Consider the following 13483-nt stretch of genomic DNA (forward strand, 5'->3'; position numbering starts at 1 on the left):
CAGAGACAAAAAGCCACCATGTGGAACAGGCATAAATAACAGGAAATTAACTAAGCTGATGGGAGCAGACTGCGTGGAAAAGCAGCAGGAAGGGGGTGCGCCATCACCGAGTGAAATCATTTCTGCTTCGCATGTTAGATGGGGAGTTTGTAAACCAGGGAATGAAACAAGCTGGCTGATCCAACTTCCTGGCGCTGTTAGTTCACAGCTTCACTCAATTAAGCTAATATTAACTGAGCTACTATCATGCCTAATGGCACATAAAGTGCTGTAATTCGGAAATAATATGTCACTCTGCCCTTAAGTGGGGCTGACGATCTGGAGAGAGACTTCAAAATATCTACCAAAAAAAAAAAAAAAAAAAATTGCTTGAGGAAAAGGATTTGAGTGTTTGCCTCCAGGGTACAGAATCAGTAAGGGCTCTCGGAATGTTTAGTGTTTGCAGTAGCCTGTGCGAGCTATTGTATTTCCTCAAATGTATCTTCACTTTCTTTTTGCTTTGTTTTCTTCCGTTCTAGAACTTAATATATCTTGACCTGCTACTATACATCAGTCAACGTGTTAACCCAAGAGACAAATAAGAAATGAACCACATTGCAAAATGGAATTTAGAAATTCCATTACAGAGATGGGTAAACTGAGACTGAGAATACTGTACTCAGAAAAAATCTGTCCAGTGTCAGGTAGGGAACAAGTTAGGGCGCTGGGATTTGATTCAGGCCTCAAAACGTTAGAACCATTGTTTTTTTACACTGAGCAAAGTATAATCCCTGAAAATAACAATGCATAGAGATTATGTCATTTGGTTGAGAAAATTCCTCATGAAAGAGGAAACAGCCAAGTTCAACTTCATGCCAGATAACATGTTCCCCAGAGGTCAACTCACTTTAACATAGGTGATTATTCAATTTGCCTGGAATTCACCACTTCTATTTTTCTCCCTGCTTCTATGTTTCCATGTTGATCTTTTTTCTTCTCCTTTTTTAAAACCCATTTTCAGTTAAGATTTCTAATTAGATTCCAAATTTGAAACACATCTCTAACAAAAACAGTAGTAATTAAGGGACAGCTGTCTCTTGTTTTTCTGGGGATGAAAGAAGGCTTTTGGTTTCCAAGTTATAAAATCCTCGAGAATTTTTCATGATTGTTTTCTTATTTTTTTAAAATAGTTAACTGAATTGAAAGACACTGAATTGATCTTAAAAAGTCAATACCCTTTTCATCACAGATGCTAAGAACCTTTCTTCTGAAATAAGTATAGGTTAACTCTACTACTTTGGGCCTTGAAACTTTTATTGCTGCAAACACAAAATCTCCAAAGTTATAGCAAATCAAATCATTCTTAGGTGTTACAGTAGGCATTGCCCCAAGTCCCTTTCTCACTTTAATACTGTTTTAAAAGATGAAAATTTTACAAATCAAGAAGAATAAGCATTTTCAGTGGAAAGAAATGATGCAGAGCAGCTGAGATGCAAACAGTATTTTCTGTGGTTTTCCTTTGTTTGATTAAAGAAAAAAATATTACTAATATTGATATTGAAAATTACTTAGTAAGCTTTTACTCCAGTGCTCCTTATTGGTACTTAAGACTCTATTTTCACACATAAAGTGTAATCAGATTTTGAGGCACTTAGCCATATAATTCTGGTCAAGAAAACTCTTCTGCCTAAAAAAGCTAAACCATTGGAGCAAACCGATTTTTTTTTTTTTTTCTGGCTTGACTTACCTAGATTCTAGAAAATTACTTATTATAATTTAATGTACAGAGCCATAAAATAAGTCAGTTACCTAAAAGCAGGCCAGCCTCAGGAGTAAAAGAAACCTCGAAATGCATATTTCTGAGAAAGAAACTTTTGAAATATTTCCTAAGGTTAACCTGGAAATAACTTTGGGAACTAGCAAGCGAAATTATGGTTCACACACACACATACATATAAACACATATATACATACGAACCTATAATATGTTAAAGTGCATTTAAAGCTCCTGAGAGTGTTACAGTATTCAGAAATTTTCAAACGTCTTGACCCCGCAACGCTTTCTGCAGAACTTACGGAACCAGTGTTCAAAGCCATGAACACATTTGAGAAACTCTTTCACAATCCTAAAATGTGTACGCTGTATTTTGGCAGGAGATGAAGGAGAGTAGGGTTGGGTGATAGATTTAAAGCACCTATATTCTGGGGACCAGGTGAGGAGACCAAATGACACTGCACAGAAATGTCAAGCGCGGAACGTGGCCAGGCAGGGCTGGTTGGAAGGCACCCGAAAGGCCCTATGGGACTGGGCCACCTCTGGTCCTGGGGCAGTTCCCATATTCATTTTCATCTTCTTTGCCACCGAGCTTCATCTTATGTCTCTCCCTACCTCTGTGACTTTGCTACAGCTGTTTCATCCTTTTTTCAATTATTTTCCGTATTCACTGCTGTTCCATCTGCCTGGGACTCTCTGCCTCACACTTCAGCTCCCAGAAATACTCTCTGTTTAGCCACTCCACAGGCGATTCCTCCCTTGTCACCAATATTTTCTCTCCCAGAACTCTGCTATTTCTCTTTGTGGCATTAGTCACGGGTTTTTTTCACATGCTGATACTTGCTTATTTATTTCACATCACCAACTCTGTGGCTGTAAGCACTGTGAGGACAGGAAAGGACGATGCCTGTCAGTTTGGGTCAATTCTGTAAAATTATCAACTAGCTCCGAGAGGACTTCCTGCCATATAACAGGCCTTTAATAAATATGTGTTGATTTAATAATAAATAACAATAATTGCTTAGTTCATTACTTCACAGTTATGCCCAGGCTTTGCCTAACTAAAACCCTCAAAACTGATTAATGTACTCATAGAAATCAATGTTTCTATCCCTCTCTCTAACCCTTCCTTCCCTTCTCTCTAAAAATCAATAAGCATGTCATCGGGTAGGGATTAAAAAAAAAAAATCAATCCCTCCTTAGGACATAGTCAGCCAGCTACAACGTGCAGTCACATATATCATAAGACAACAAACTGGTTTTTTTTGGAAAATGTTAAGTAACAGGGGCCATAACTTGGAGTTAATCATCAATACAAATGAGTATCATGAGTGAGTTGCTGAGAATCACTCTCATACCTGCTTTCTTGCTGTATTAATCAGATGGCTCGCTCTTCAATATTGCTTTGCTGACTTCAGAGCTCTGTAAAGAACAAAAGGACAATGTGTTAGGACCGGTGTGTCACTGGGATCTTCTCTTACTAAAGCATCCCCAGCTGAAATACTTAATATGCTTCATAATGCGCATCGTCCCAAACCCAGGGACTTACGTCATCGTCATCAGACCCATGGAACAGAGCAATTTCTCCTTTGTACTCCAAATTAGTCTGCTTTATTCGGCTCACAGAGCTCCACGAGAAGGAACTAGAGCTGACCCTTATTTATTCGGTTGCATAGCCAGGCACTATTCTAAGTTACGTGGATTAACTTATTTCTTCCTCCTAACCACTGGGAAGGCCATGGTCAGCTCAGCACTTCTGCGTTAGGCAAACCCTGTACCTTCCCAAAGAAAGGTCTGTCTTCAGCTCCTGGAAGACAACCTCTGGAATAGTCTGGTAGAGCTTTTGTATGCCTGAGGCCACAGCCTATGCTATTCTGCTGTGACCATACATATTTATGGTGAACACCTGTTTTTGCTTGGGGGCAGCGGAGTCTGAAGTCGCAACAGCTGAGGTCAACTATCTAGTGCTGCAAGCTGACGGGACTGACCCCTAATAAAACTGCATGACTGACCCCCAACAAAACTCTAGAGGCCAAAGCTCGGTTGAGCTTCCCTGGTTGACCACACTTCACACATCTCCTCAGACACGGCTGCTGGGAGAGTTAGGCACCTCCCCTGTGACTCCACTGGGAGGGGACACCTGAGAGTCGGCAGCTGGGGTTTTACTTTATGTGTCATGTCCTTTTGCTGATTTTACTCCATGTCCTTTCTGTCTAATAAACCCTGGCTGTAAATATAACGGCTTTTACAAAGCTTGGGAACCCTTCCAGGAGCTCATCCACCTGAAAGGCCATATTGGGGGTGTCCCTTGACAGAGAAGGGTCTTCGAAGTGTCCCAGGAGAGAATTCAGCGACACACAGAGGAGTTCAAACAACAGTGGCAATAGTTCTTAAAGGCAATGTACACTCTGGTAGAGAGAGCATGGCAGGTTTGAAGAGACGCTGCACCCATCCCTGGACTAATGCTCTTTTCGTTCTCTTGGGCTGGGAAAACAGCAGGTTTATTTTGAACTACCCAGTCCTATCCTCTGATTTTCTTAAAATGGTGACCTGCCACTTGGCTCCTACCCACAATTCTTCAGGTTTGCCCACAGAGAGGGAGGCAAAACCAAGACGCTGATTTATTATAATGAGGATATAACTGAAGCGAGGCCACTTTGTGGGAACTTGTGTTGTGGGTCTGCACAGGCACTAATAATAGAAATTTTCCTCTGCCCCATTCACCCCCCAAATCTACTTTATATAAACACTAAGTACCAAAATACTGAAAGATACTTCACAATGAAGAAACAACTTACTAACAAACATATGGAAAAATATCCAACTTCATTAGTACTCAAGGAAATCACCACTAAAACAATGATCAACAATATTTCGCCTAACAGATTGGCAAAGAAGGAAAAACATTCATGCTTGATGCCATTTTGATTTTGCCCTGAGTGCCACCTTTTCTACAACTCCTAAGAGCTCTAAAAGTATTTCTACCCTGTCCTAGAAAACCTGGAAAGCAATCTTACCATATGTAATTTACACAAGACACTCTTTTCAGACACACCCTATTCTAACACTTTCCAAACCATCATACCTTTTAGGCAGAGGACTGTCAAACACTCATGATGGTAACGCAGGTACCATACCCAGTACACAGGGCAAGGCAGTCAATGCCTTGAATGTATCATTGCAATAATGAGCTTATTTCTTCATAATTACAGTAAATAAAGTGTGTTTTTATACCCTTTGACTTAGTAATGCCAATTGTGAGTTTCTATTCTAGGGAAGTAATACTAAATATATATTTTTTTAAGTTTATACATAAAGAATTACTACAATACTACTTAAAGTAGGAAAAATGTAGAAACAGACTAACTACAATAGAGAAATATTTAAAAACATTGTTATAATAATAAAAGGAAGCATTTAAAGTTCAGCTTTAAAAAGACTTATCCCAAAATATTAAATGTAAGAAGCAGGATTTAACGAATACCTTAATATATAAAAGATGTAGAATAGCAGGTAAGACTCAAAATAAAAATCCCATTTTCGCTAATACTTAATTGTATCTCCATGTCTCCTTAAGCCTCAGTTTCCTCATTTATAACATGGGAAATAATAACAATATTACCTATCTCAAAATGCCATTTTTAATTAAAAATAAAATTAGATGATTCAAATAGTGTTAACAGTACTTACCACATAACAAGTATTCAGTAACTGCAGTTATAGCTTACATTTGAACAATTAAATAAAAACAAAACCTATGCATTCCAGATTAGTCTAGATGCTAATATATCAATATGTGGGCAGTAGTTTCGCGCTGTGGATTTTTAGTTATTCAGTACTTTTGGAGCATCTCACCTGTGTTAGGAAATTATCCCACCTTTCAAGTTTACACATTACCAGGATGGATGCCAGAAATCTACTTCTCAGTCTTCACTACATGTTGAGTCTAAGTTACCCCTGAAGAGATATACAATAAGGTCTGTCCAGTATCCAGCCATGTAATATCAAAAACGGAGGCATTTGTTGAAGAAGATATGATATACAAGAAACATTGTACGTAGCACAATGACACCTCAGTCCCCTTCAAAGCAGGCACCTTGGGACCTCACACAGTCTTCCCAGTATCTCTTCCACTGGTTAAAATACTCTGCAAAATTCTTTGTTGGAATTGCCATCAGCTTTCCTATTGTATTTTCCCAAATGTCATCAACAGTCTGAAATCTCTTCCCTTTCAAAGGTGATTTTAGTATTGGGAAAAGCCAGAAGTTGCAGGGCATTAAATCTGGGTGGTAGGGGAACTGAGACACCTGGGTGATCTGATGTTTCACCAAAAAATTCTGCATGAGATGTGATGAATGAGTGGGTGTGCTGTTGTGATGAAGCTGCCAATCACCAGTTGCCCATAGCTGTGGCCTTGGAATCATCTGAATAGTTTCTGTGGAGGAATGTTTAAGCTTAACTCAAAATTGAATGCAGATCTGTTGCTCTGCTTGCTCAGTCATTTTGAATGTGATGGCCACCCAGTACACATGTTCACTCAACAGCATCTACCGCCCCCACTGACTAGTACAGTGAAGTCGTCACTGTTCATGCATGCGCATTCCAGTCCACTCTCCTTGGCTGCCAGGTTACATCGATGCCACACAAGCTGTTCTCATTATATTAACAGTGGCTGGACTTTTTCTGGACAGGCCTCTTGTATGTTGAGAATGTTAGGCTGGAAGTGTATGACCTAGACTTTTTAAATAAGATAACATTGCACAAGGCTTCAATTCAGCAGCACACGCTTCACAGAATTAATCTGACATTCCACTCTGAAAGCTAACATCTTCATTAGCTCCCAGAGGCATTCAGGGCACAGCAGATACCTTCAGGCCTATGTCAGCAGTGAGGGCAGTGGAGCTTGTGCCAACGTCTGTAACCAGGGGGTTGTCCTGGAGAGGCGCTCAGACGGTTGTGGTTAAGCTTGGGGCTCTTGAGCGGGCAGCCTCTGAGCCCGAGTCCCTGTTTCTTTAAGACCTTAAGGGACCTTATGCACTTTTGTCTTCAGCAGACCTTTTCTCCATAACACACACACATACACATATGCATGCACACACATGCCGATATATGCGTATGTGTATGTAATTAGACTTTATGACCACATTGGCATAAAGAGAGATATAATACTATATAATAAAACATTTTCAATTACTTTTTTCTTCAAATCTTAAAAAAAATAAAACATTTTTATAGGCCCCTAAAAGCATTTATGATATTGACATTTTGTCTGCTGGGCCAGATAGGAAAATTGGCCTTGCCTAATGTTTTCAGATGAATACCTTTTCTCTATCAACCAGCATGAGTCTATCTATTCTGTATTTGCAGCTATGAACCCTGATTATATGGATGGCAGAACTATAGTGAAATGTTTACTTTTTTCAACTTTTAAAAAATTATCAAATTCTTTGAAAAAAAATATGTATTACTTACAAAAGGAAAGATGAGGTATTAAGAAAAAGGAGAAGGAAGTCTGACTCACTGATGTATCATCAGCAGTTTATAGCATTCAATGACAAAGTGTACGTGCGTAACTCATAATCTCAAGATGGGGGAGGGGACTGCAAAGACCATTGTGGAAGAAAATGTCACTGAGTCCAATTAGCAACCTGCCATTTGAATGACCTCTCCTTCATACCATGGCCGAATTGTCATGGTCAGTGATACTGAGCTCAGTAGTTCACTACCTTAGGAAGAAAATTAGATATTCTATCTCTTGATCTCTTTGAATGCCAGAAAGTCCTTCTTTAATACTAATCCAAGTATCTATTTCAGAAACTTTCTTTTTCCCCCTCTGCATCCGAAACATTTGAAAAATCTTTATGCTCCCATTTTAGACATCCAACGTCAGTGCTTTGGAATCATTGCACAAAAACCCAACTTAAAAGACCTATATTTCTAGTGTACACACTTGTTACTTTGATGTGAATTGCAAAACCAGAGGCACTGACTCTTTTTTATCTTCAAATCACATTTTTTAACTCCCACCAGAGACAAACTAACTTGCACTAGGCCATAGTTTTCAAAGAAACTTGGATCCCAATACAGAATGTAGATGTTAGTGTTTTGGAAGGAAAACTCTTCTACTTCTTTGTTTTTCTTGAAGTGACTAGCCAAAACGGAATAGTGAAAACTGTACAAAACCAAGAATCTGGAAATACAGATCGGAAGTATTCTAAGCCTGCTACTAAATCCTATGTAACCTATAAAGTACGGATTCCTATGACCCACGGTGAATAATGTAGACTGAACATTTAATGGCTTAATTTCTAGGGCAGAGTCAGATCCCTAAGTCAATAGCTATATGAAGAAGTAAAATTAAAATAAAACTGTCGAACAATGTCATTTCATTTGTACTTAAGATTTTCCTTTAACTAACAATCAAGAAAAGTATTAAGTGGGATTTAAATCACAAGTACACCATCATTAGTTATCCCTTGATTGCTACAAGGTCCGCATCTTTTTTTTTTCTGTTCTTGGAAACCAACAGATCTATATATTCCATGCTCACAGATAAGAATTCCCCTCATCCCCTACAATACAGAAAGATTTCATAAACGGTACATAAATTATGACAAAACCTGTGTCTACATTAACTGGAAGTCCTTTCCCCTGTTTCACTTGTTCAAAAAACACACTTGGCTCTTGTATGAGTTCTGGTAATACTCGCATTTGTAATAGTTAACCATGAAATCTCAGTCATTGTTTAAATGAACTCATTGATTTATTTTTGGCTGAGAGGGCAGGGAAGGAGTTCTGTTTTATGAAGTCATTTAGGAGCCCAAGCTGAGAGAGACCTCGCCATCTTGCCAGCAAGCGGCTTAGTCACCCTGAATATCATCCAGCAAGGAGACCAGGACAGAGGGAGACTGAGGATGATATGAGAACCCTCTGTGGGGCAGGTCTGGAAGCGTCACATGATCCACCTGGGTACAAGGGGCCCTGAAAAGTCCCAACTCTGCACCTTGGGAGGAAGCCAGGATCTCTGATAGACAGCTGGCCACCTCCTTCACAGTCCCTTTTAATTAAAGGGTTTGTGAGGTTCAGTGAGGCCGAGGCAGGTTGTACACATTTGTCTATACCAATGCTGGGTGCCTAAGTAATGAAGGAGGTAAAATTATTTGGTAATAGGGTTTTGGTAAAAGTGGCATCGGAAATAGGGAAGATAAGAGGATAAGCAGGAGAACGTGATGATTACAAGCTACAAGCACTTCAGGCAGGACAGGCTGAACAGGAAAAATGTAGTCCTGGATGAGAAATATCAGAAATACCTCCAGAGCCAAAGTCATATAAGAAAAGGGAATTTCTAGGGGTGCTATTTTCATAGTCATATAATAAAAGATCAAAACACTCCGCAGGCTGACCTTCAGGACATTTTATGATCTGCACCTTTCCGGTCGCCTTCTTTACTAGTTCTCTGCGTGGGTTTGTCCCAGCCATTTCCAATATGATTCATTTTGAGCTTCTGCAAATTTCCTCTCTCTGCCAGGAAGAATATTGTTCCCCCTTGGTATCTCCATATTATGTATGTTATGGTGGCTTCTTCTGTGGTTATTTATTGTATGTTGTTACGTGAATCTATTTTTAATAGTTTATTTTTTATTGTATTTTTCCATTACCCATATATCCCTCTTATACCTTCTTTCACTTCCAATCACCCTTACCTCCTGCAATCACAATTTTAAAAAATTCTCATATTATCACATCTTCTTGTATATAGTAAAAGATAAGATGTTATTGAGTGAATGACTGAAAAAGTAACCATTAAACTCATGGTTTTTAAAAATTTTTTATACCAGAATTTCTTTGGGACCCAGGAACCTCAGTCAGTGTAATTGGGGTATCCTGCATCTTTGCAAATATCATGATGAACTGATTTCATTAGCCTTGGGAAGAAATAAAAGTCTAATTCTGCTGAATCTCAAGTAAAACTCTTATACCGCATTTCAGACAAAAACACAATGAGCTCAGTGGTTTAATTATCCACAGCTAAACTGATAGGCATATGATGTAGCGCTAGAAAGTTTAGAGAGAACTGGGATCCATTTCTTAGAGCAAATAGTTAACACTGCTCAAGAAGGGAGTATCCATTCCATCTGGGGTGGTCCAGTGCATAGGGAGTGGGAAAAGAGATGGCTGTGAGTGAGACCCAGAGTCATAATCATCACAAGTGCATTACTTTTCATACCCTCACGAGAGCGAGGAAACAAAAGAAAGAGTTAAATATTAGAGAAAAAGACATATGGCAGCAATATGTGGATACTAGTTGGGAAATCTTGTTAAATTGAAACAGGGAAAGTCAATAACCTAGTGATTGTTTACCAAATCGCTCCATATGAGCCCAGGAGAAATGTGCGCTGCGGAGGAGAACCATAGGCATGGCTAACAAAGAGAAACGCTGATGTTATTGTGAGGGAAAAGGACATCGTTTTACTTGTTTAAATTTCAACCAGCTCTATCAATTTTGAGCTAATATAGCTTTGAAATTTGTGCTCTTTCAAGTAGTTTCATGCACAAGCAGTGACTAGTACCAACCCAATGCCATACTGTCACGTGTTACAAATCATATTTCAAAACATGGAAAGACAGGCAAAATGAAGATGACAGAGAACCATTGAAAACAGCCTCCAGATCAACCGTTCTTTAGGAATGAGATGTTTTTTCTCAAAACAATGTGCAAGATTACCTTTCAAGGAATGTCAAAGCAAATAAACGCACTCGTATCAAAGGGAAGGGGAATGTTGGAGATTCAGTGAACTGATGATTATGGTCCTCCAAAGAGAACACTGAGGACTTAGAATCTTAAAAAAAGACTAAGCCTGGCTGACAGGCTGCTTTCTTTTCAAGAAAATACTTTAGGAGACACCATATAGTCACATCTAAAATAGTAGATTAAACATGCAGGGTAGAAAGAAATTACATAATAATCTAAACATAAAAGTTAGCATTTTTGAGGATTTATGATAGTCAAGATCTACACCTAAAGTCACTCTCTCATTCTCATCCTTGCTCTAGTTACTTCCAAATTAGAAAGACTGATTGAGGCCCAGAGCACTGAGGCCAGAAGAAGAAAGTCAAGGACTAAACAGACCAGACTGACTTTCCCTAAGGGAGACAAGACCTAAGTACATAAAGAGATATGTGCTCCCGCTGCCTTCATAATGTGCGCAAGAGGGAAACAACGCCTTGAAAATCTAGATGGCTCTAGAAAGAGATTTCAGAAACTGGGGTTGTAGTTGCATAACAATGACACAATAATCGGTGTCAAAAACTCAGAATGTCATTGGGCCTGTTTTAATGTGGTTCCTTAATTGTAGGTGACAGAAGGCCGGTGTGACAGTCCCCTGAAGCAGTGCTGTGCTGGAGCAGCTCATTCACCCCACGAGAGCCACATCTCCCCCAAATCTGCACTTAGGGACGTGGTTAGTGTCATGAGATCAGCCACAGTGGGAGTATCTACATCTGGAAAATGGGCAAACACGAAAAATAAGAACGTCTGTTTTGTTTTGTTTGCTTTTGAGAGCGCCAGCTTGCCAGCACACCAGTGCCCTAAAGAAACATGTCAAGACCTTCGGGACCTATGACTCCAAAAGAAGGAAGAATTTAGAGAAGACATATTAAAGAAAATCCAAGGAGGATAATGATAGAGGTCTTCTGGGCCTGGGTTAGATTTGTCTAACCCAGTACAGAGAGAGGATGATGCATAAATTCATATGACTGCTAGAGGCTTTTGGTATATCCAGAAATGAAAGACTTTGTATCTCTCACTATAGGAGCCCCTCTAATAAAAAAAAAAATCAGAAGAGGATGTTAGAAAATCACATGCCTAGACCAAACTCAAAAAGAAAGAAGATACTCAATGCAGCAAACCGTACCAGTGTGACATAAAGCAGAGAAGAAAAGGGCCAATTTAAGAAGCATTTAAACCATTTAATCTTTATCTGAGCTTTCCTCCAAAGTGTGAAATAGCAGGGGGAATGAACACTAAAGGCAGATCATTTGCCTTTAGAAAACATGAAGCAGAAGAAAATATTTCTACTGTCCCTAAAGAGATAAAAGATGCTGAAGGCCTGAAAAACTGAAAAGGAGACCAAAAAATATATATTGTAGGAGGAACATATGGTCATCGCTAAAGTGACTATTACAACCACTAAGGAGCCCAACTCTACGCTCCCAGCTGAGACTGAACAGAACCAGAAATCAAGGAAAGGGAAATTTGTAAGTTTCATTTTTTTAGGTTTGTCTTTACCTATTGTTTCTCCTTTGTTAGAGGTTTTATAACATTAAAAACAAATATATTTATATATTAGTGGAGCATCTTTAAGTGGTCATATGTTATATTGCATAACTTCTGATAAAATATATTGGACATGTGGCTAGGCATAATTTGGGATGAAAAATAAAAACCTGAGAAGATTTTTAGCTTAGGGTACAGTAAGGTCCTGAAACGTACCAATGCCCTACCCCAACCTATTTCAGTGCCCTTTAGCATACTGCTGTCCAATAGATGATTCTGGGATGAGGCAAGTATGTTCTAATCTGGTCTTTCCTAGAGTGTATTCCCTAGTTACACTTGACTATGGGCACTTGAAATGTGCCTAGTGTTACTGAGAAACTGAATTTTTATTCATTTGATTTTAGTTCATTTGAACTTACATAGCCACATGTGACTAATGGCTGCTGTATTTAAACAATGCAGCTTTACATGTAAAAATTAAACTCTCCACCAGACACACAAAAGAGCAGTCAGTGTCATTCTTAACTTTGAAAGTAAAGAGCAGGACTTCTTAGGACGCAACAATGTCTTTCTCCACAGGGGCCAGGCTCAACCCTGGTGAGCCACGGAGGGACTGTGAAAGATTAGAGGTACAAAAAGAAATGGTTGGCCTGGCTACTGTGGCTCAGTGGGTTGAGCGTCGGCCTGCGCCGAGCCAAGTGTTGCTGGTTCGATTCCCAGTCAGGGCGCATGACTAGGTTGCAAGTCAGGTCCCCAGTTGGGGGCGTGAGTGAGAGGCAACCACACAGTGATGTTTCTTTCCCTCTCTTTCTCCTTTACCCTTGCTCTAAAAATAAATAAACAAACAAACAAACATACAAATAAATAAATTATTTTTTAAAAAAAGAAGAAATGGTTGGGGTGGGATGGGGGGATTCCATCCCACAGAGCTCATATTTCTAATAGAATCACACCAGAATAGCACACCTGTCTTTCTTCTCCCTCCCAACTCACCTGAGCTTCTCTCTCTGTTTTAAATGAGAAGACCCTGCATTCTTTTCTGCTTCCCACCTTGCGGTAAGCCTATAATAGTAGTAGGCTCTGTCCCATAAAGGAAGCCTGCATCTGTCCCGTTGTATCTGATTGGGTGGTCACATTAACTCCATAGTGAAATATTGGAAGCTCAACCTGCCATTAAGTATGTCACATCATCCAATCAATATTTTATCAGTAATAAAACTGTTATTGAGAGCTCCATTTGTCCAAAACAGGAAGGGAAAAGAAAAAAAATTTATTGACCACCCCCTCTTCCTCAGAATTTCGACACTCAATATCTCTGATCATTTAATGGTTTTGAAAGTAAAAGGTAGAATTTGTCTTTGTGGTGAACTCTATTTTTTCTGAGAGCAACTATTTGAATGACACTTTTAGGCATATATACAAGCTATGTATGTATTAGCTGTATTAGGGCCAGA

General features: G+C 39.3%; 1 long non-coding RNA gene across 1 annotated transcript in view; it reads right to left on the bottom strand.

Annotated features, from left to right (window-relative positions):
* Positions 1-3111: 3111 nt before the first annotated feature.
* Positions 3112-13483, bottom strand: part of LOC149999251 (uncharacterized) — a 234078-nt gene continuing 223706 nt past the window's right edge. The window contains exon 3 of the long non-coding RNA XR_016513375.1: positions 3112-3175. This is a non-coding gene — a long non-coding RNA (uncharacterized LOC149999251). The remainder of the gene's footprint in view (positions 3176-13483) is intronic.

This window comes from Furipterus horrens, unplaced genomic scaffold (assembly GCF_987537825.1).
Source record: "Furipterus horrens unplaced genomic scaffold, mFurHor1.1.pri manual_scaffold_10, whole genome shotgun sequence".
Classification (NCBI taxonomy): Eukaryota; Metazoa; Chordata; class Mammalia; order Chiroptera; family Furipteridae; genus Furipterus; species Furipterus horrens.